At 44.5% G+C, this 24,754-nt stretch overlaps 1 long non-coding RNA gene across 1 annotated transcript; it reads left to right on the forward strand.

Annotated features, from left to right (window-relative positions):
• The first annotated feature begins 930 nt into the window (after positions 1-930).
• Positions 931-2,204, forward strand: LOC142940949 (uncharacterized). The gene is made up of 3 exons (XR_012951087.1): positions 931-1,038; positions 1,856-1,907; positions 2,068-2,204. It is a non-coding gene; the product is annotated as an uncharacterized LOC142940949 (long non-coding RNA).
• The last annotated feature ends 22,550 nt before the right edge of the window (positions 2,205-24,754 follow it).

Below are 24,754 nucleotides of genomic sequence, written 5' to 3' on the forward strand. Positions count from 1 at the left end.
GACCGTAATAAACTGAGCAGTAACTGTTATTCCACACAGCACCAAACTGTCTTTTGGATTCACAAAGAATAAATTCCCGAGAAGAGAATAAGTAGGAGAGGAGGGAGGAAGCACTCAGCAGCCTCTCAGCTCAGATGTGGATCTAACAGACTCCAGAGGCTCATCGGCCGCCTGCTGCGCATCAGCACTGATGCAGAATATGGAAACGATGGGAGTGCACTTAGGCACATAACACACCGATGATAAGTGAATAGAACCGCTGCACCTGTTGGGAATGTGAGCTTCATGTTGACGTGTTCGTCGGTTTCATCAGTGTTGCAGTTCTTGTTGACGCATTTGTGTGAACAAACAGCTGCAGAACGAGTAGAATCCTTCAAGCACTTTGTGTACCTGACGAGTTAAAGGCCGAGTCCTCCCAGGATGTTCTGCATCGTTCACATCCTGACACACTGTCCCCAGCTGCTCACGAGCTAATGGACTCAAGCACGCTTCATTCTGAGGATACACAGAACCAACACTCATTCATGGGCAACGTTCAGTCATAACTTCAGTAGAAGAAAGCAGTAGAGAGACACAGTAGACTGAGATGAAGATTAAAGCATTTTAACACTGATACAGTTTGTGTGCTACACTGAAAAAAATGAGTTTTTGGCCTTGTAATTATTACCTCGATTATTTTTGTAAATTTTACAAGAAATTATCATTTCAGTGCATTTACTTTAAAATATCACCTTTTACTTAATGTGTTACTTGGTATTTGTTTGTAATTATGTATCCTCATTTTTATAAGTACATTGTAATCATTCACACCACGTAATATCTACTAAACTACTGTATTGAATGCACTACCTGACACAACAAAGTAAAATGTACTTGGGTAATACGAGTAAAACCTGGCAACCTATAGCGCGTACTCGGGGTGACGTCAGAGGAGATTTCGCGCTCCTTTCGTCAACGAGACGACGGAACAGCAGAACCTGAACAAGGACGGCAGCGTTTCACCTGAGGAGAGGAACTTCATGGACGGGAGCCATTGGGGTAGGTTATATGTTTAATTAATGCTCTACGTTGCTGTTGAGCCTTCGGTCAAGTCGGTGTTTGAGTTGTGAACACTGAAGAGTAGCGAACTGGTCAGTTTAGCGTGCTAGCTAGTTAGGCTATCGTGCTAGCTAACTTGGGGCAGCATTACAGACATGGCTCACGGCGCTACATTTTGTGGCTGTTTTTGGTGGTTTTGGTTGCGACTTTACAGGGTTCTCCCTTGAAAAGTTGTTGGCCTGGGGACACGGTGCTCGACCGGCTGCGCTCCGTCGACGTGGGGGGGAGGGGGGCTGAATTACTTCGGTTAAGTGAAGCCCACTTCTGCCACACAGGTGCTTTGCTGTGCTGAGTCACGCACACAGCGCGCTTTCTCTCGGACATCCTCAAGTGCAGCCGAGGTCGAATGAGGGAAATGTGCTAAAAAATATTCCATATGTGGTGGAATTAGTGACTTTAGAGCGAGTCTAATACACTTAACATTATTTTGTCACTATCATATTCTGACATATTTTTACAGTAACTTATATTTCTGTCGTCAGTTTTAAACTGGTCTCTTATGTCTCTATCCAATGTGGTGTCCTTGATGATGAAGGCTTTGGGCATGAAACAAGGTGCCAGTACTGTGTTGAGTTAGTGTCGCATATCAACATGACCAGACCTGCTGTGTATCTCAGTATTAACGTTATGGTGGCTTGTTTATGTGCTGTTTTTTTGTGTGGGGATAAAACATGCTATCAATATGAAGATTTAAGCCAAATTCAGATTTAATGTTGTGTGTTCATGTTTTAACATAATTTCTTTATATATTTCACAGAATATTAAAGGACGTTCACTCTCAGCAAGTTGACATCAACAGTTGACACAAGGTAAAATCAACTTAGTACTGTTATAGTTTAATTAACTTGACATATACATTTGAAGTCGTAGTTTGTTGCTGCTCAATAGTACATTATACTGGGAGGACTACTGCATTAATTGTTTTAGGTACCTCATCTTGATCATGTTTTTTATTGTCTTTTGTTTCAGATCAATGAGGAGTTCAGAAGAATAACCACAGTTCATCTGGAGCGAACCTTTTTGTCGAAATTGGAGAATTGCACTACCAACTTTCTGGAGATACTTGGGACAAAGGGCGGAGTTGCAGGAACCAAGACCCATGCTGGATTCACCCAGCCTGGTAAAGTTTGGATATCATATATTGATATTATATACAATTGTGTTGGGCTCATATACACTGAGAATAGATACATAATGACGCATTTGAACACTTTTAATATTTTTGTTAGTTTCCCCCACTATTGTCCTTTTTTGAGAACACATCAGACTCGAAGACGTAAAAATGAACATTAGTAAATTTGAATTTCAAAGATGTCATTGAAGAGGACTATGCTCAACATGTCATGAAGATCCTTGTCATCCATGGAAATGCAACACAGAAAGGCTTCACTCCTGACAATCGTGTTCGTCGTCATCGAGGGAAAAGAGGTTCTTGATGACTGTCAAAGTGTGGCAAAGGCCTGCCTTCTGCTCATGGGCTATATCTATGTGTATCCAAGTGTTGTCAAGCAATACCCATTGTTTCAAATTAAAAGTTTGTTAAATGACTAAACGTTTGTGTTCTTAAATTTCTTATTGGCAGCACTGATTTAGAAATGTTTTGTCTGGCAATGCCAACCAGATTATATATGTTGGTATTTGTGTGTCTGTCAGCAGTGACCTCTTTCACCAGTTAACAAGTAAAGCTGCTGCAGTTTAAAGATGTTGTGTAGAAGCCTTATGTTAAGACAATTTCATTAAATAACAGTAGCCCAGTTTAAAAAATGCAACATTCATATTTGAATAGTTGTGTAGAGTAGTAGTAGATAAAAGATATATTGTGTAAATATTACTTAATATTTCTCAATTAAAAAAGTAAAGAAAAGCTTGTTAAATATACATGAAACACCTAATTGAGTTTTACTGGGGTTTTGTAATTGGATGCAAAGGTAGCCTGAGTAAAGATTACTATAAAAGGCTAAGTACATTTTATGTCTAAGGGAGACATTTGCAAGTAAAAGTTACTTGCAAATTCTGGATAAAAAACAATTCTTACTAGTAAGTAAATTTAACTTGAGAATTCCTGAGTGAAAATTACTCGGAATTTCTGAGTGCAAATTGTTACCTAGCTTTTTTCAAGTAAATGTCACTTATTTTTTTTTTCAGTGTAGAAAGAGAATCTGACGCCGCTGAAGACCTTCAAGAAAGCAGAATTCAATATTGGATATTGAAATTAATATTCTGACAGAAAGCGTTCAGCTCTGTGCGAGGACCAGACGTTCACTACTGACCTCAGAAAGTGAAATATATAAACTCTATGAGCACCACACGTTTCACCGATCCTCTGATGAAGATGAGCATCAGTCAGCTGATTATGAGCTGTTGACTCTCTCAGTTAAACCAACCAGAAGCTGTGCAGTTTGAATACATGGAACTATGTATTGAGTCTCGGGGTCCTAATTCAAAGCATCACACACAATCATTGTTCTGTCTATTGTCATTTTACACAATATGCAAAAGAAGACGATCTGGTGGTCCGACGACATGTCTTCGGTGGGGATGATGGTCCCAATAACTCCCTCTATTATCCACAACCAGAAATGGATTAATAACCAACAGCAGATGTGACAACTGACCTGGAAACCAGGGCTGATGAAGGAGGTTCAGGAGGACAAAGGCCTCAGCTGGTGCAACTTACAAGGATGTAGATACAACGCCTTGATTCCAGCTTGACTTTGTCTGAACCTCCACCCGATGGACCAGCATGCAATGCAGCTTCATCAGGTTGTGTTCAGGGTAGAGATGCCCTGTGGGAGTGTGTAGAGCAGGATGAGAGAAAGGTTGTGTCTTCATTGTCTTCATTACAAACGGGTGCTTCCTAAGAGTGGAGGAGGTTCTTACTCTGACTGATGATCGTGTTCAGCAGCGTGTAGAAGACAGGAACACATTTACATCCTGCTTCCAGAGATCGTCTCTGTTTCACTGTCTTCAGTGTCACCGAATCGCTCAGCTCCTCCTGATCACACATGTGCTCGGGCACACGTGCGGAGAAGACATTTGGACATTTGCGCGGCTGTGAGGGCGGCGCTGCGTGGTCATTGTGCTGGACGGAGAGGAAGCGGTTCGGGCTGAGCTCACACACACGGAGCTTCGTGGGGTATCGCAGTCGTGACCTTTCTGCTCCTCCACAGCGGACAGAACCGTGAAGCCGCTGGATGACGAAGGTCTCACAAAATCCATGTAGGAAAAAATAAATGAAAAGGCCCCCTGAGGAGGTGTGAATAAAAGAATAACCCGGCAAGGCTCCAACATGAACACCTAGTGCTGTTATAGTACTCATAAAGGTTATCAGCAGCTGGTTTGTAGCTACGCTGCTACTCTGCGTCAGCAGGACGAGCTCCACTAAGCTGCTGTTAGACAGAGAATACTATATACTGTGATGTTATCATTCATAACATCTCTGTTAAAGTGAATTATAAAGGAAACCACACAAATAAAGAAATAAATGAGTTCATAACAGGAATCTGATTGATAGTTGAATCGTAACATTTTGGTTTTATTTAACGTTTTGTTCCGCGTTGGGTTGTACTTAGCTCCGCCCCTCTCGTGTCACTTCTGGTTGCAAAAAAACAGAATAAGATGGCGACGCCCAAAATGCTGAACGCGAGGATTCGAATCCACAGTCCACAAACCGATGTGCACTCAGTGACTCCGTCCAGCTCTTAAACAAAGTGGATGATTCACACTCACAGAGCTGCAGCTTCTTATCTGCTGATGTGGTTTGTTGTTTGATGTTTGATGTAAGAAGCTGTTGAGGATCCGGACTCCTGTCCAGACCCTCAGAGAGACCCTCAGAGAGACCCTCAGAGAGAACAGGTCAACATGGTGCATGTTCTGCAGTGGTCAGCTTTCAGCGCACCACACATGCCTCCAGGCCACCATCAGTCCTCCCTCTGGTCCAGATGGCCAGCGGTCTGTTTCCTGAAGGGAGATAGGGGGGGGGGGGGGGGGGGCTTAAGCTTTGAAATACAAGCCGTGCTGCTGGTGAGAAACCAGTCGTATGTTGTGTAACGTTGTGAGCATCTGGAGGCATGTTGTTCCTCTAATAACATGTTTTACATCTAATTGAATACTTATTATAAAGCAGAGACCCAATGAATGAATGAATGAATGAATGAATGAATGAATGAATGAATGAATGAATGAATGAATGAATGCAGACGAACCAACAGATCAAACCACACAGAACAGGAAACAGCACCTAGCTCGCTCTTCAACTGCCAAACACTCCTGGAGTAGAACTCTCTCCTCTTTGCTTCGAGCTGAATGACGTCGAACTCTTTATTGCTTCTGAAATGTTCACAAAACCCACAGAAGACGTCTTTAAATGTCTTTGGCCATGACTTCAGATCTGATGTCACTCACAGGAAGGTGTTGGTGGGATGTTGATGTATATATATATTAGTGCTGGGCAAGTGTAGGAAATTTGGGTTTAGAACTGTGCTTTAAGAAATTATAATAAAAGTGTTTAATGATTCATAACTAAGAAATCATAATTAGAAGTGTTTTGGAATACACAATTAGAAGATTCATAATTGTCGAAGTGTTGCTCTCCCTGGAGACTACTGGACATCACGGTAAAGTCAGCAGACACTCACATGTTAGTGCACCTATATGCTGACATTCACTGTAAACGCATTTAAACACCACAGATCGGGAGCGAGCGAAGGACTTTGAAAGTTAGCGGAAAGATTAACGTGAGACAACATCCGGTTTCTTCAGACGAACATCCGGTTTTCAGAATAAGATGCCAACAAAGTATGAATTATATTCACATTAAGTATAAAACATGCTACCTGCATCTCGTGAACCAAATGTTATTGCCCTTTTGTTCATATAGCAGTACTTTTAAAATAAAAGTGTGCAATACACTACTTTTGAATTCATTGTTGACCTTTGCCATAACAATGACATTAATCGCGATTAATCGCAAAAAATCCATGCGATTAATCGCAATTAAATATTTTAATCGTTGCCCAGCACTAATATATATATATACAGTATATGTATTTATGTATAACGTTAGGCACTAGAACTGTCCTTAAACAACCTGAGACTGAAGTCAACGTTATCTTCTTACTCTCATAAACAAAGCAAATGAGTGTTTAATTTTAAATGAAAAATCTATTCGTGGATCAGCCAAAAAGAAAATCCCCAAAAGTCTAATCTCATGATCATAAAGACAACGTGACTCTGAGTCATATCCTATCTGTTTGCTGATATTTAGTACCTTTAAATGAACCACGTATTTTGTCTTTATATAAAAAAAGGACGATTCTCCCACGAAGATCTTTACAAGACCACATGTTTCTCTCCTTCCGACCAGAAATGTGAGATTTTCTTTTGGTTTTGCATCTCTGAGTGTTTGTGTTCAACACACAGAGATGCTGGTAAACAGGACATATATACAGTATATGTATACATGTACATATACTGTATATATGTACATGTATACAGTATATGTCTACATATATACGGACGGAGTAAATGGGCGGCCGAGCCGCCGCTTTGAGCGTCTCATGTTGTGCAGAAGGTAGAAGCTCTAATAACTGGATCCTGTGCGGCACGAGGATCATATGAGGATCCTACGGAGCAATACTTATAAAGTGCAGAGGAGGAAGTGGACAAAGGGACAAAGGGACACATCAGTGGACGAAGGGACACATCAGTGGCAGTCAAAGAAATATTTTCTTTAATAGAATAAAAGAGCTTGATGAGAACGGGTCTGTTGGCTAAACGTCAACGAGGAACGATGATAATTATCAGTTTTACTCCAACGCTGAAACAATATACACAAACAAATGTGGTGCTGCGGCTGGAATCATGTTTTCTAAAAAAGGTCAAATAGATTATGAATAAATCTGCACATTTCAGTTTTGTGCTGTTTTAAAAATGCTGACTTTCTTTTTCCCCAGTTTTATTGTGTGTTGCTTCTCTTCGCCTCCTCTTCTGTGAAACGTGCACAGACGGCACACTGACAGCTCCACAATGTCGCCGTGGATTCACCGTCGTGCTGCTCTGTGAGGAAGACGTTTCCTCGTCCTCAGGTCGAACCTCACATGAATATCTGCTCCGACAAGCTGCCTTTAAAGAACGCTACCTCAGCAGGAACACAGAGCGTGTGGCGGGGCCGCCGCCGACAATACGATGTCATCAGAAAGTGACGTCATCTGTGAGGAAACCGTAGAGGAGCTCGTGAGGAAAATGAAGGACGGTGTGGAGACCAGATGCAGAAAGAAGTGGGGAAAGAAAAGGCCTTCTTTGCTGCTGCAGACGCATTTATAGCCGCCAGCAGAGGAGGGGACAGGTAGGCTACTTATGAGTAGGGATACCCCTGAGACCTGGTTCTAAACAAGAACCGGTTCTAAATGAGTAAAAACCTGGAATATCGATGCGGTCCAGAGTCACTGCTTCTGCTATCGGTAGTTGTGGAGCGAGATGTCCTCGTCCCAGACCTCCTCCATCGTCTCTCTCGTTGTCTCAAACACAATAGAACCCTCACGGTGAGGTGAGGTCAGCGTCTGATGATTCTCTGCCTTTAGGTTCTTCTTTCCACTTCATCTTCTCCTCTTTACTGTCTGGAGGCCATTTCCTAAAGCCTCTCTCTCTCTGCTCCTCGATGCGTAGAGCTGCGTCTCTTCTCTCCAGTTTGTTCATCACAGTTTATACGAGTGCCTTCACCTCCACCTCCACCTCCACCTCCACCTCGCTGCCTTGGTCTCATGCTGTCTGGCTTCTCTTCCTCTCAGTCTGCAGAGCGGATGCTTTAATTCCAGCTGCAGACGAAGACTCCGTGTCTCTCATCAGGGCGGTGAAGTCTGCTGTGCCTTTCTTCCTCTTGTGCCGTTATTGGTGAAGTCGTGTCAGAGAAATAAGTGGCTTCGCAGCCGAACAGCATGGAACAAAGCGCGGTATTAGTGTCTCCTCGTGTGCTGCAGGCTAATGAGCAAACACTCCACTATGAGCTGAGTCCACACGGCTGGAATAAGGAGACATGCTGTCAGCTACAGATGTCCCCCCCCCGCTCTGCTTCCTTTAAATAGACTCATTGTTTCACTCCATTACAGACGCAGCTCTTTGTTGTTAAAGCTGCAGCGACTCTCATCACAATAAAATGCACAAAAGATAAACAGGATCTGTTCTCTTTGATACGATGAAGTCAATCTCACACAAACTGCTTGAATGCGATGATGTTCAGGTGTTTCTACGGATGTCGACCGTTTCACAGAGCTGCAGGCGTGAAGACGAGCAGGAAGCTTCCTCCTGATGTTTGAGCTGCTCCGTGCTTCATGTATGTTTGATGATGTCTGAATGTACACCGCGGGAGGAACAGCTGCTCTGTGATGGAGATCCCACGTAAACAACAAAGATTGGAGCTCCACTTTTATTTTCCGTCCTGCTGATGGACTGTTAGCAAACAAACATGGATGTTAGCAGGAAACGCTTTACAAGACTACGAATGTGACAACACGATTCAGACTTGAGCCCAAGAGCCCGACAGCACAAACTCAAACGTTCAGAAGTGGATTTCAAAAGGGGTCAAAGCAGGAAATCAGTCTGAAGCAAAACAAAAGACAGTCGGAAGGTCAGAATACAGAAATGACGCTGCAGAGTGAGCAACTGATCCAGTATGACGACACAGAGGGACTAATGAGGGACTCAGGTGAGTCTGATGAGGATCAGGTGAAGGGAACGGAGTAATCAGAGACTTAGACGGGTCAACACAAGACATGACAAGGAATGTGTTTCATTCAGGCGGCGCCCTTCATGTGTTAAAGCTGCATCCTCTCTAGTGTCCACCAGGGGGCGACTCCTCTGGTTGTATAGAAGTCTATGAGAAAATGACTCTACTTCTCTCTTGATTTATTACCTCAGTAAACATTGTAAACATGAGTTTATGGTCTCAATCTCTAGTTTCAAGTCTTCTTCAATACAGCATGATGTTCATTTAGTACATTATGGTCCATTTAGAGTCACACAGACCATAAAGCAGGGGATGCTTTAGGGCGGGGCTACACAGTGATTGACAGGTCTCTACCAGAGACGTATACGGCGTCTCTACGTCACTCCTCCTCAGTCCAGATATGGTCACTTCCTGTTCACTGGTTGAGAAAAAATCCAAGATGCAGACGCCGAAACACCGAACTCGAGGCTTCAAAACATCCACAAACCAACGGGTAACGTCAGCGTGACTACGTCCACTTCTCATATTCAGTCTATGAGTTTATTAGACACATTTTGGTGAGATAACCTTTATTTGTTTACCAAAAAGCAGATTAGGAGCTTCCTTTAGTCTGTAGAAGCTCAGCTGTGCGCTTGTTGGACATTAGTTTACTATGCAGGGTTTCCATCAACAGTCAACAGTTGGTTGACAATAATCAATAGTATAAATAAATAAACTGTCACGGTCATATTCCAGATGTGAATCCACAATATCATCTTCTCACACCGACGTTGAATCCCTGCTACAGTGAATGAGATCACTGTGTGTGTGTGTGTGTGTGTGTGTGTGTGTGTGTGTGTGTGTGTGTGTGTGTGTGTGTGTGTGTGTGTGTGAGGCTTAAGCAGCTCAGATTAACGCTGGTTGTTGATATTGTTGAAGAAGGAACTTCGGGGAGCGATTGTTTTGTGGTTTTGAGAGGATTTCCATAATCTAGAGGCTAATGATGATGTCGCTGTGGATTCATCCGTCTGACAGCGATGAAGGGAGAGCGCCAAGCTATCGATCTGAGACGCTGAAGGCTACCGCCATCCATCAGCTGGAACGATGCTCTCTGTTCTTGTGCCAACTGGACCATTTAACCAAACCTCATATCCACTTTGGCCACAGCTCAAGGCTTCTCTCCTACTTTAAACCACTCAGGGGTTCCTCTCCCTCCCTCCTGCAGACAGCACAGTCAGACGAGGTGAGGCTTGTTCTTGTGACTCTGTGTTCACCGTAGACGCCTCCTGGGAGCTCTCAGTCTAGCAGGACTAACAGTATCTGGCACCGGGGACAGAGCCCTAACTGGTCCCTCAGGGACTCAGGCTGTGAGGACGGCCCAAGAGGAAACTAGACTGCATTACTACAGGCAGAAGTGCAGACAGCTCAAGGGTCCCGGAGACCTCTCATGATGTCCATCGAGTCCCACAGGGGGAGGACTTTAGGGACCTGTTGCAGGGAACACCAGGCTGAAGCTGGAGCTCACAAGCTAGACAGAGACGCATTGTTTGTGCAAATAATTCATCGTCAATCCGACGATTTCAGGCTATAAATCAGGCTCGATCCGTACGGTGTTCTGTTGACAGTTGACAAAATAAGCTTGAAATTAGAAGTAGGAGATAATCAGCTGCTAATCAATTACTAAGTTGCTAACTGTTAGTTTGAAAACTGTCTCCAGCAGATCCAACATGAAACAACACAGATTTACGTGCTCGGGGCGTCCTGTAGACGAGTGGAGGGAACAACGAAGAGGAGCGCTGGCAAACCAACATGGATGTAAACTATTTAGGCTCCCGATTCTTCAGGTTCTGCAAATGCATCATTTCCATGCTTCCCATTCATTGTCCATGTAGGCAGCGGTGCAATGCATTCTGGTAGCACCGCACCTCTCCATTAAGCTTCCTCCCCAGCCCATTGAACATGAAGTCATCATGGAGAACAGAGCACGCACCCATTGCGCTCTATAGTTCTACGCCTCTCTACATCTCGCTACACGACTGGATCACATGTCTTCAAGGACAGGAGTTGTGGGTAGATGTAGACCTCCACCTGAGTGCAGGTGATGAAGGTGGAAGCTGAACCGTGACGGCGCGATGAGCAAACGGCTCGCTTAGAAATGTCTTCCCACCCGACAGATGGTCCTCACTTAGTAACACCTCCCACCACCGCGGCTCATTCCAGGTCACGGTTGGTTGGTTCATTAGTTAACAGGCTCAGTCACCTGTAACACATTACCCCGGGTCACACACACTGCATGCACTCAGAGAGCACACTGCTGTCAGAGAGTGTGTGTGTGTGCAGGTTAGAGTGTGTGTTGGCACCCCCCCGTGTGTTTCCTGAAGCACACAGCTGAGGGGGATGTTGATGCAACGCTGGTGTCTGTTGCATGTGAGTGTGTCTACATGTGAGAAGTTTGCAGAGGCGTCCGGGGAGGTTCTGTCTATTTTGTTTGATTATTGAGTGACAGGAAGCTCAGGAGAGACGTGCCTCGCTAGTTGAGCTGGCGCCTCAGGGCTTCAAGGTCGACGGGTTTAGCATTTTAAAGAACCTCTGCTCCTCAGATCTGCCAGTCGAGGGAGAGAGAAACCTGGATCTTCTTCCTGCTTTCAGCTCCTCATCTGTTTGAAATGCGTGGTGTCGATGGGGAGCCGAGGTCTACCGGTCCCACTCCTGCACATCACACAGGACGGCTCCCACTACAGGAGGCAGCCGTGCAGTTACGCAGCCTTCAACGACACACTTTGCTGGATTTGATCCTCAGATATTTATTTTGTTTCAGCTGTTTTGAATCCAAGTGAATTTGTGCACTTCTTAACCCTCTGCACCCCCAAAACCCCGTCGGTGGGATTGATACGCATGTTCTCTTTAATCGATCCTATTTATTAAAATATCACTATCGTCAGATTTACATTTTACAGTTGGTCCTTGAACACATCATGTTTGACGAACGCTTCCGTCAGAAAAACAGCCAAAACAAAGATAAACATTTTGAACTTAACTTAAATAAAGCTTTGACTTTAACCAGAGTGTAGAAACATTACAGTGTGAAACTGTGAAGTCATGATTGATTCATCTGAGACCAACAGTCATGTGACAACGAGGAGGAGACACTCTGACTGAACTACAGTGAAAAATGAGAAAGGAGCGAAAAACGCCCCAAAAGTGCTCTGAGTTGAGAGCGGGCTGAAGCTCAGAGTGCTGAAGCTCGGAGGGCTGAAGCTCAGAGTGCTGAAGCTCGGAGGGCTGAAGCTCAGAGGGCTGAAGCTCAGAGTGCTGAAGCTCGGAGGGCTGAAGCTCAGAGGGCTGAAGCTCGGAGGGCTGAAGCTCAGAGGGCTGAAGCTCGGAGTGCTGAAGCTCAGAGGGCTGAAGCTCGGAGGGCTGAAGCTCGGAGTGCTGAAGCTCGGAGGGCTGAAGCTCGGAGGGCTGAAGCTCAGAGTGCTGAAGCTCGGAGGGCTGAAGCTCGGAGTGCTGAAGCTCGGAGGGCTGAAGCTCGGAGGGCTGAAGCTCAGAGTGCTGAAGCTCAGAGGGCTGAAGCTCGGAGTGCTGAAGCTCGGAGGGCTGAAGCTCAGAGTGCTGAAGCTCGGAGGGCTGAAGCTCGGAGTGCTGAAGCTCGGAGGGCTGAAGCTCGGAGTGCTGAAGCTCGGAGGGCTGAAGCTCGGAGGGCTGAAGCTCGGAGTGCTGAAGCTCAGAGGGCTGAAGCTCGGAGTGCTGAAGCTCGGAGGGCTGAAGCTCAGAGTGCTGAAGCTCGGAGGGCTGAAGCTCAGAGGGCTGAAGCTCAGAGTGCTGAAGCTCGGAGGGCTGAAGCTCGGAGGGCTGAAGCTCAGAGTGCTGAAGCTCGGAGGGCTGAAGCTCAGAGTGCTGAAGCTCGGAGGGCTGAAGCTCGGAGGGCTGAAGCTCGGACGGCTGAAGCTCAGAGGGCTGAAGCTCAGAGTGCTGAAGCTCAGAGGGCTGAAGCTCAGAGGGCTGAAGCTCGGAGGGCTGAAGCTCAGAGGGCTGAAGCTCAGAGGGCTGAAGCTCAGAGTGCTGAAGCTCGGAGGGCTGAAGCTCGGAGGGCTGAAGCTCGGAGGGCTGAAGCTCGGAGGGCTGAAGCTCGGAGTGCTGAAGCTCAGAGGGCTGAAGCTCAGAGGGCTGAAGCTCTGAGTGCTGAAGCTCGGAGGGCTGAAGCTCGGAGGGCTGAAGCTCAGAGGGCTGAAGCTCAGAGGGCTGAAGCTCGGAGGGCTGAAGCTCGGAGGGCTGAAGCTCTGAGTGCTGAAGCTCGGAGGGCTGAAGCTCGGAGGGCTGAAGCTCGGAGGGCTGAAGCTCAGAGGGCTGAAGCTCTGCTGCTGTGTTTAGTTCTTCATGTTCACTGTCAAGATCATCACAAATCCTCCAAAGTAGACTCTTCTTGAGACATTGACGATTCTAAACCTTTTCTAAATACTGGACCCCCTTCTGCTGACATCCCCAAACATGAAGAAAAGAATGTAGAGTACTAACTCACGTTCAACACATCTGGAATATAAAGTAAGCAGCAGCTGAGAGTTGTGGGGCTGCAGGCTGACTGCAGACGCTCCACTTGTTAACAACACTTCAGTGAACATTGAACCTGAAGTAGAGACGTGCCAGAGCAGCCGGAGAGCCGTGTAGCTGCGTCCAGTGTTGAATTACCAGACGTGTTTCACTCGTGTTCTTTTCGGTCATTCATGTCACAAGAGATGAGCTTCAGTTTTAATGAGTGCATCTGTTCTCCAGCAGCCACAGGCCCCGTGCAGTAGCATCACAGAGCCCTGGCTAACAAACACAGCTTTACCGGACTCCCGGGTGCTGCATTGAAGGTGTAGATGTATTAAGATAACTGGACACCATGCCCCAAGATGGCACCCAATTCATTCTGGGTGCTTTCCCACTGAGCATGCTCAGTAGAGACCGACTGGTTGGGAGGATGTATGTTATGTTGGTTTCCTGCACACATGAATGGGATAAAGTGAATAGACTCCACTAGGAATCATTTGACTCAATGTTTATATGAAAAAGATATCAAGTTATTAATCTCTGTAACTCTTTTCCTCTCGTTTTCCACTGGAGGGTTCGGTTCCAATGTTATGTAGGTCATCGTCAACTCCTCTGAGGACTCCTTGTGGCCGGTCCATCTAGAGGACACGATCCCTCACAGACCTCCCAGTACAGGTGGACTGCTGAGGATGTTTGAGAAGCTGGACAAGCTGCATTCATGGAGCTCCACAAACATTTTGATGCAATTCACTTGGAGGAAGTTTGTTATTCAGTGAACAGAAAGTCTATTTTATCTGCAGTGAAATGTGACCTTGAGAGAGTGAAGGAGGAAGGTGCTTCGATGTGGGAGCAGTTTTGTGTTTGATTGTCAGTGTGACACAGAAACAAACCTGAAGTAAATACCTGAGGACATCACTGGTCTGTTGATCTGGTTGTTGGAAAAACATAAAGTGACTTTTTCTTGACGGTAAAGAAACAGAACCAGAGAAGGAGCAGAGCTCTGAGCTGCAGCAGTCGATCAGGTGGAAACCTGGTTTCTTTGATGTGTGTGACAACCAGTGGTGGACCGTCAGCCTTCTCTGCCTAAACAGGATCACAAAGTTATCGCTATTTTATAATTTAATCATTTTAAATACACTACATGTATTATAATTATTTTTCCCATTATCTTATGTTCTCATTGCACAGCTCCTGTCTTCCTCAGTTGCTCTGCTTCCAGTGCAGCTTGTTTTAAGTAGAGCTTTTATCCAATCAGATTCAGCCTCTATGTCTCTCTGTCTCTAGGTAAGGAGACATATAGACATAGAGACTGCTAGAGAGACTTTGCAGGTTAAGTGAATGGGGACGATATTGTTGATTGTCACAGTCTTCAACCAATCAGATCTTTAGTTTGACATGTTGGGCGTATTCTTTGACGTGCCGGTGGTACCCAGGTAGCCTGCTAAGTACGTCTGCATTAACGTGCACCGTGATTGGTCAGTGGGCCAGCGTGACTTTTGTCAAACAGGAAGCTAGCTAGCAGATCTTAGTGTTTAGTAAGAGTTCAAGTTGAAACACATGTAAGAGAAGTTATGACATGTTTAGTGTTTTGCTTGGTGTAGATTCTGTTTATTTTACCTGCTGTGTTTTTAACACTCGATGGCTGAAGGAGGAGAAATGATTTGTGAGTTACTGACTTTAACAAAGAAAGGAGGATGGACTTTGTCTGTAAGTGAACAGCAGCTTTGGTAAGTGAACTGCTTTTGTTTTTACATCTGCAGTAACGTTACTACTGTGTTCATTTGTCTGTCGTGTAGTTTTTATGAGTAGTATGAATGGCTCGTGTTCTAGCGCTGCAGTGTTGCTGGATTGAGTTGTTGCTTTGTTGTCATATAAATATATGTGACTGGTTCTTGTGAGTTTGTTCTTGTCATTGTGTTAATTACATTGATTTGGACTATATGCATTGTCCGTTAATTACGAAGCATCCCGGCATGCGCGGGGTTATTGTCCGGACAATTGAATCTGTTCGGGCTGTTGTTTTCTTTAACAAAGCAGGAATGATGGTCTGGAGGAATGTGGATTATGTGGCGATTGCTTTATCCTGTTTGAATCAGTAGGAACAGCTAAACGCTGCGGGGAGAGCTCGTAGATTGTGTGCTGCTGTTGTTTCCCCGCGAAGCTAGTTTAGCTTAGCCTCCCTCGTAACCCTCGTACCGAACGGTTTAATACCAATACGTGATGTTACACCCCTAGAAACAAATAACCGTAGCTGTGGAGCCATCATGAGGTTATGAGGAGCTGGCTCATGTGTAGTAGGACAGCACAGAAGGTCCAGGTATAAAGTGCACGGCCCGCCGCTGGTGACAACTGTTGGATGGATTGTAATTGCAGAAACATTCATGTTTCTGCAATCGGAGGGCGATTGTGGCTAAGTGGATAGCAGGGCCGTCTTTCAATCAGAGGGTTGGCGGTTCAAACTCCGGCTCTGCTAGTCGCATGTCGATGTGTCCTTGAGCAAGACACTTAACCCCAAAAATTGCTCCCGTAGTTGTGCCTACGGTGTAGAAATGTGATAGACTCTGAATTGTAAGTCGCTTTGGATAAAAGCGTCTGCTAAATGACTGTAATGTAATGTAATGTAATGTAATGTTCCCCAGAGGATGAACTGATTTGGGTGAACCTTTGGCTTTTCCCTTTGAACAACTCTAACTAACCCTTTTATCCGGTGTGATAGTAGTTCTAGATGGGGTTTGCGTGTTGGTCTGTGCTGGTATTCTGAGTTTACTCCCGACTCCCGGCGTGTTCTGGATCTCCCACATACCTGATGGCAATCGAGGGTTCCCTTCAGCACAGATGTTCCCCAGATTTGTCCAAAGGAGGTCCATTTAGATCCACAGACGTGAAGACGGACTCCCTTCGTACTGTTGCGGCTCAGACTGGCTGTTATTTACGTCTATTGTTACTATTCATATTTGTGAATACATGTTATGCAGTTTGAATATTGTTTGCATTAGTAAGCTTTTCCAAGAGACAAATAATTGTTTTATGATTTTAGAGTTTGATGAAGTTTTGCTATTGAGGGTCTGAAGTGTTTCGCATGCTGATTTTAGTGAAATACCTCAAGGACTCTGATGGATTGCCATGAAATTCATTGACATTCATTGTGCTCAGAGGATCCTCGGGTCCTCATGACGTCCCCGAGTCGGAGGAGAGACTTTTGCTCTGTGCCATCGTAAACAATGAAAACGACGTTCGTGTGTAACAGTAAATGAGCTGCAGTTGTAAAAATAAATTACAAAATAAACTCTTTTTAAAATCAAATCTGTCCTTCCAAAGATGAAAATGATCAACAGGACGCAGCGTTTTATTAAGACTTGTTTCAGACACAACCTCAGGAGGCTTCACACGTCTGCTTCAAGAAAACGTTTTTCTCAAGTAATGTAAACCACATTATGTCGTTTTTATTTATTTATAAAATAAAAAATCAAGTTCAATAAAAGAAACGCTTTAGGGGATTCATGCAGGAAACACAAGGAGCTAATTAAAAGACTGCATGAGGCCACAACTATCGATGATGCTGACTCTGCTGGAACAATATGTAACGTTCTGTGAATAATTACCATCATCATCTTCTAGAAGATAATATCGTCTTATCAATCAGAAGAGACACGTGAATGAAGTCAAGATCATAGTTTTCTTACAACAGATGATATTTGATAAAGTTTTATCAGAAAGTATCTGATGCTTCGTCTCTAAAGGGAGATTTTTAATTGGACATTTTATGTTTTCCTACAAAAGTCCAGCAACACGTGTCATTTTTTGCTCGTTACATGTAAAAGGTCTTTCTTTAAAAAACTGCTGTCTTAACAGGAAGTAACTTGGTTAAGTTTAGGCAACAAAACAACTTAGTTAGGTTTAGGAAAAGATCTTCATTTGGGTTAAAATAACTACAGAAGTTACTTCACAAATAAATGAACGTTGACTTCTGGTTTCACATAAGGCAGGAACATCGGTCTCCTGGTCAAAGATCAGCCTCCAACTGCCCGCCCTGTGTGGGCTCCAGCAGTCCTCATATACCTCATTTATGATTACGTGGATTTCAAACTAAACCTTTTCTTGGGCGATATGGATTGCGGCGCTGGATGAGCAGCAGACAGATGAATCCTTCCATGGAGTCCAGACACTGGTGGAGGTGGTGGATGATTCTGCTGAGGTCAGCCCATTGAGTAAACCTAATAAGATTCTATAAGGGATCTGAAAGGATTCACATTTGATTACTGGATACTGGATGTGAAGTTGATAAAATGCAGTCGGAGCCCGTCCTTCATTCTGTGATTCACTGAGAGTCTCTGCAGAGACCTGAGGATTGGTGGAGTGTTTTACCTGTTCTTTGACTAATTGATCAGGATTCCAGCGGTACATAATGAACCTGTGTGTGTGTGTGTGTGTGATGACTCCTCAGGTAAACTCATTGCCTGTATATAATTGATTTGTGGACGGATGTTTTGAAGCCTTAAGTTCGGTGATTTCGCCGTCATCATCTTGGAATACAATCGGTGCCATGTGTTTGTTTTTGCAGCCAGTGAACCCAAGTGACCATATCTGGAGTGAGGAGGAGTGACGCGTAGAGAAAGTTGACAAAACTTTCGCTTTGTCAAATGAAAAGGTAACTTCATCCATTTAAAACCCGTTGAGAAACTATCTTTTTGTCTCCATAAAGCCATAAAGACGAACAGACAGCCTGCACATACTGTATATCCATACATTTACTTTCCGTTGTGGTGGAGCAGGTGGGCCAACCGACGGTGACCAACATTTGGCTGGAAAGACACCGTCATGTTTGAGAAGCGTCGTTAAAAGGCCACGTTATGTCTCTGCATGTTGCTTTTTACATTAGAAAACGTGAGCAGTATATAAAGTTGTATTCCTTTAATGAGAGCCGTCTCTGTGCAAACTGAATGAATGACCTTTTAGTGTCCTTCTCCCTAAATCTCTACCTCTCAGGACCAGTTGTTCTGTCTGCTGGATGTTTGTTACGTGTTTCTCCTCGTTAATGTGACAGAAGACAGAATATTCTTCACACAGCGGGAATGAAACTGTGTTTTGCTTCAACGCCGGAGAAGACTAACTGGCATCCCAGTGATATCAGTTATTCCTTTAAGGAGGCTGGAGTCGTATTATGTTCACTCTAAAATCAGGTTGATTAACAGTAAGAACAGTGGTACAGAGACATACAGTTACGTATTATAGTTTCCAGAATTATCTCCTTAAAAGTCTCCTTTAAAGTGCATCATTTTATGTATGAATAAACCAAACCGCTCTTCCTTCCCCGTGTGAAACGAGAAGTCAATGTTCAGTAGTTATTTTAACCCAAACGGCAATATTTTCCTAAACCTAACCTGAAGTTTTGTAGCCTAAACTTAACTAAGTTGTTTCCTGTGAAGATAGAAGTTTATTTTGAAAAGACTGCATGCTGGAGATGTAACTTTTCAAAAGATACGATATGAACTGTTGATGAGAACACGTTCACGCAGAGCATTCAACTAAAAGGAAACTCAATGACTGAAGAAAAACGAAATCTATATTCAGATTCTGACAAACAAAGTCTGACAACACTTCAGTTTCATTCATCAGATACAGAGATATAAATGTACCGAGTAGTTCTTAATGAAAGCATTCGTATCCGATACCAGATGGTCATATTGTCACAGATACCTGAGGATGGGATCAGCATCAGCATCTGAGCACATCCATCAAACTGTGATGAAGACCTGTGATGGCCGTCTGAGGGAGAAATGACTCCGCTGTAGAGAAGGAGAAGAGGAAGACGCGCTTTAGTTACATAAAGAGTCCGAAGGGATTGTAACGAAATATATCTGACGCAGGATGTTTCACTTTTTGAAGGGTTCGGGTTAACTTTTGAAGATTGTTTTTAAAATCTGAGGATTGAATGGTGTCAAATATAATTTACAGAATTTACCAAATGTTGAATATTACTAAAACAGACGAGAACGTTTGTGTTCTTCTTTTACTTTCACTTTGGTCGCTGCATTTATGTGAACATCACTGAGCTTTTCTTATTCATGCCGTCTCCTCCTTCTGATTTCACATTTCTCTCCCTTTTGTGTTCTCATTTGCATTTCAACACTCGTTCTGGTTTCTCAACGTTTCATCAGACCGGCTCACACACACACACACACACACACACACACACACACTCAGAGCTCTTAAACCCAACAGGTGTGTGTGTGTGTGTTCTCGGAAACCCTCCGAGGCACAACTCATCTTACATACATGTATTTCTTTTCCTGCATTAGCGTTTCCATTATCGAAATTAATGATACAATTAATGCTCATCACATCCGTCATGCAGACCATTAGCGGCTCAGCCCCCCCGGCTCTCTGTCACCACGCTGCTGCAGAGCCCCGAGAGCAGCGAGTGAAGGAGCAGCATGAAAGCAAAGTCGACGTCAGAAACCGAGCGGGTAATAGTGGACAATTAAGATGTCGGATGACGAGCAGGAGACGGTGGAGACGTGTGACCACGATCAAAGGATGAGATGTAGAGTCCAGACAGCAGCAGACTGGAGAGCATCTCTATAGAAACATCAAGACTTTACTCTCGTCACACTTCCACTTTATTCTCCTGATTTCTCAAAATATTACAACTCAGAAAACGCAAAAAGCTAAAGTTTGAAAAAAATGAGCAGAAATCTTGTTGAGCGATTAAAAGATGGTTCATGAATTAAATAAAATGAATTAATGACTCATTGAGATGGAAAAGTGCCACATGTACATTTAAAGACGCTACTTTCCCGAAACAAAGAAAAACAAAAAGGTAAATCATGTCTTTATGTGAGACATGATATTAAATGTGAGGTTCTGAATGGAGTGAGTAACTTCATGGAGGTGAGAGCAGAAATGACTCACTGATGATAAATAATGGGACTTATTTAAATCTGAAGTAAATGGTTTCAGGTGATGCTCTTGCATGAACAGTACAATGGGCTCTGTTTGGTCTCCATTTGCATCTCGAACATTTCGGTATTTGTTCCGTGTATTCTGGACAACATGTCCCACGTATTGGAGACGGTTTGCCGTCCCTGAAAGCATCGATTTGAGATAATACGAAGGTGTGAGACTCAACAGATATTTATCTCCTCCAGGTCGTTTCCTTTCAATGTCAACGAAGTGACATTGTTAAAACCGCTGCAGCTGCGATTTGAGCGTCTGCAGCGATCCCGTCACGCTGCGTTAGAGCGACCGTCTCTAAACACACACAGCTGTGTGTCTATGAAGAACCAACGATCTGAAGCTTTATAGAATCATTCAAACGTGTTGAAGATGACGTGCGTCCTCGAGGTTGTTCTTGTGGAAAACAGCGTGATACACCTGAAGAACAGAACCAACATTTAAAGGAACATGAATCCAGGTTAATGAACAGCTGTGTGGTCGACTGGTTCCACCAGACGGTAAATAGTTCGGTTGAGGAAAAGATCATCGTTTGGGTTTAAACGACTTTAAACTGTTACTGTAAATAACGAGGTATAATAACGTGTATAACAAGCAAGAACAGTTGTTATTTATTTATACTAGTTATGTTATTATGTCATTATTTTAACACAAACTATGATCATTTTCTAAACTTACCCGATCGTTTGACAGCCTTCAGATCAGATGAGACGTGTAGTTGTGCGTCTCGGTCAGAGCAGTGACCACAGTAGTGTATGGAGCGACATCAGTGGACTTTCTCGCTTCTCATACTCGTCATTATACCACAAACCTTTCTAACAAACAAAAACAGGATTTTACACTTGTTACGTAACACTACGTAGGAACGTCTGCTCAGGGCGGTAGTTATATTATTATTAGTTTAACACCAACCAGGATGGTTCTTCTAACATTTACCACGTTTCATTGTACGTTTCTGCATTCAGAGTCAGTGACGTAGTTTATGGAGCGTCCGTTATTGAAAGTCACGTATTTTAATAAACGAATATAACAAGTGAGGAAGTCGACTAAGGATGGGCGGGTCAGGCCAACGCAAGACTTTACGCTTTTTAAGTATTGTTACGCAAGAACGTCTGCTCAGGGCAGTTGTTGCTTATTTGTGTTAGTTTTGTTATTTTATTCGACTGTCATCTTTTTTCTTGATTACGTGTAATTGAACTATTATATGCTGACAGGAAACGTATTTTTGGTTGAGAAACGTCAACATGCAACATCTCCATGTTTGCAGAAACCTTCTAAAGCCAACATGTTTCCTGGTGTCGGTGTTGGTCGGATCCCATCGGAGGGTTGAAGTACGTCTGGTGTTGGTTCGGTGTTGGTCGGATCCCATCGGAGGGTAGAAGTACGTCTCGTGTTGCTTCGGTGTTGGTCGGATCCCATCGGAGGGTTGAAGTACGTCTCGTGTTGGTTCGTTGTTGGTCGGATCCCATCGGAGGGTTGAAGTACGTCTCGTGTTGCTTCGGTGTTGGTCGGATCCCATCGGAGGGTTGAAGTACGTCTCGTGTTGGTTCGTTGTTGGTCGGATCCCATCGGAGGGTTGAAGTACGTCTCGTGTTGGTTCGTTGTTGGTCGGATCCCATCGGAGGGTTGAAGTACGTCTCGTGTTGGTTCGTTGTTGGTCGGATCCCATCGGAGGGTTGAAGTACGTCTCGTGTTGGTTCGTTGTTGGTCGGATCCCATCGGAGGGTTGAAGTACGTCTCGTGTTGCTTCGGTGTTGGTCGGATCCCATCGGAGGGTTGAAGTACGTCTCGTGTTGGTTCGTTGTTGGTCGGATCCCATCGGAGGGTTGAAGTACGTCTCGTGTTGGTTCGTTGTTGGTCGGATCCCATCGGAGGGTTGAAGTACGTCTCGTGCTGGTTCGGTGTTGGTCGGATCCCATCGGAGGGTTGAAGTACGTCTCGTGTTGCTTCGGTGTTGGTCGGATCCCATCGGAGGGTTGAAGTACGTCTCGTGTTGCTTCGTTCTTCCTCGCTGTCATCTCGTCAGTTTGCTTTTTATTGGCACAGAGTTGCTGCGCAGAAACATTCACACTGAAACAACTCACTTTAAACCATCAACAAAGAATTCAGAATAAATCCTTGTTCTGTCGGCTGTGTGATTCTCCATCAGACTGTCCGAGCCTTCGTCTCTCCTCCTCTTCCTCCTGCGATGAGAAGCCGCTCTGTTTGAGGCTGAGGGCTGCCAGAGGAGCAGATTAATGGAACAACGTTCTCCTTCACAGAGATAAAAAAAACGCCGGCGTGCCCTCAGCAGCTCTTCCTGGAGGCCGTATCCAAATGGATCTCTTCGCACTTTTGTGGAGATTAGATTAAATGTTGGTGGTAATGTGATGCCGTTCTGCGAAGAGAGATAAAGCACCATCTGCTCCTCTCTCATCACCTTCACGCCCCCACAGACGCTTCCTCCTCCTCCTCCTCCACTGCCTGTTTCCTCACCTGGAATTGTTCTCTGTACATTTGTCTCTTGTTATAACTCATAATTAAATGTGTCCTTCTCTTTCAACCGTGCACAACAACCCTCCTCCCCTCCTCCAGTTTGCAGAATCCCGGTGGGCGGTGAAGGCAGCAGTCTCACGCTGCACTCTGCTGCTTGTTTGTCTCTTTGGAATTATTTTAGCATCTCTAACCACGGAGGGAAAAAAAGCTGCTCGCTGAGAGAAAGTAAAAGAGGTTAAACTCTCCAGAACCTTCCTCGATCCTAAATGATGCAGCACTGAGAGGGCTGAAGCTCAGGTGGTCAGTCCCACAATGCAACAGCTGCTCACTGTAGTGTTATCAAAGAAACAGGACGAAATCGTGCATTCAATGGGGACTACTTCCAGCGGCGGATTAATCCACATTTGGCGCTCTAGTGAGTACTTGTGGCCAAAGGACAGTGTTTCAATGGAGATCTGTCAGATATCAGTAAACCTGCTAGAAACATTCACTGCTGTTATTGTTATTGATAACAATAGTTTCTATTCATTATTGACGTTCGTGTGTTAGTTACCAGCGTCTTTACACATCCAGGGTCGTGACGAATAAACAACGAGAAAATGATTCACACCTTCAGTAACGCTGCATTTCTTTGTTTCTACAGTTTCAGCAAAAAAACAGTTTGATCGTCTTCAGTCTCTAGTTGAGCGAAGCTTTTAGGCCGTCGCCATCTTGTTTCTCAACCGGTGAACAGGAAGTGACCATATCTGGACTGAGGAGGAGTGACGTAGAGACACCGTATACGTCTCTGGTAGAGACCTGTCAATCACTGTGTAGCCCCGCCCTAAAGCATCCCCTGCTTTATGGTCTGTGTGACTCTAAATGGACCATAATGTACTAAATGAACATCATGCTGTATTGAAGAAGACTTGAAACTAGAGATTGAGACCATAAACTCATGTTTACAATGTTTACTGAGGTAATAAATCAAGAGAGAAGTAGAGTCATTTTCTCATAGACTTCTATACAACCAGAGGAGTCGCCCCCTGGTGGACACTAGAGAGGATGCAGCTTTAACACATGAAGCATCGACTTCACTTTACAGAACCAGAGGTTGTCTCCTGGTTTAGACTCGTGAGTCCAGCAGCATCTCTTCTACACAAGCGATCTATCACTTAACTGTAGCGCCGCACTCATCGTCCCAAAAACAGTTTGATCAGCAAACTTAACATCTGAAGGCCACTCGTCTCAACAGCTGTCCGGGTCATCGAGGAGTCGGCTGTCGTCTCCAGCTGCTACGTATTGCTTATGCACACACGGTGTCTCTGCATGTCCTCTGCTGTTCACCTGAACATCATGAGGAGTCACAGCAGCGTCCAGATGGGCCTCCGACCCCGGCGCCCTGTGCAGGAACTCAGAGGTCATGTTGTCTGACAGAAAGCTGAGGCGAAGGAAGCCGCTCCTACAGAGCAGAAGAAGAGATGGTGTATCTTTAACCGTGTGCAATAGGTGAGGAACAACGCTGAGCAAAGCAGAAAAAAAACATCCAGCCAGGACGAGTCAACGTTAAAACATTCATGGCGTCTGAATATTTGAGCTGCGGAGCTGAATCTTTATTTCTACATTTATGGGGCAATGAAAATGCAAAATCCTGCTCACATTTGAATTATTCACATCTCATCAGGCTGCATCATTCATAGCATCTCTCCAAGAAGACACTCTGACAAGCTCTCGCATTAAAGTCAGAACTTGTTCCAGTCGAACCTTTGACAGCCGACGACATCACCAATGAGCGGGTTGGTTTCCTGCAGCTCTAAAGACGAGTTAGAAGCTTTCAACAGTAAATAACAGAAAAAGATTGTCGGTGTCGTGACCTTATTTACACCAGCTGGAGTGTGTTGAATGTCACCATTGGATCAGAGAGGATCTTGACTTGGTACTCGATGAACCTGATAATGTCTCTAAGATCTGCGTCCTTGTCTTTCAGAGATGTCACTCTCCATCTCTCTCTGAGCT

Source organism: Anarhichas minor, unplaced genomic scaffold, assembly GCF_050575085.1.
Source record: "Anarhichas minor isolate MPS153535 unplaced genomic scaffold, ASM5057508v1 ptg000123l, whole genome shotgun sequence".
Taxonomy (NCBI): Eukaryota; Metazoa; Chordata; class Actinopteri; order Perciformes; family Anarhichadidae; genus Anarhichas; species Anarhichas minor.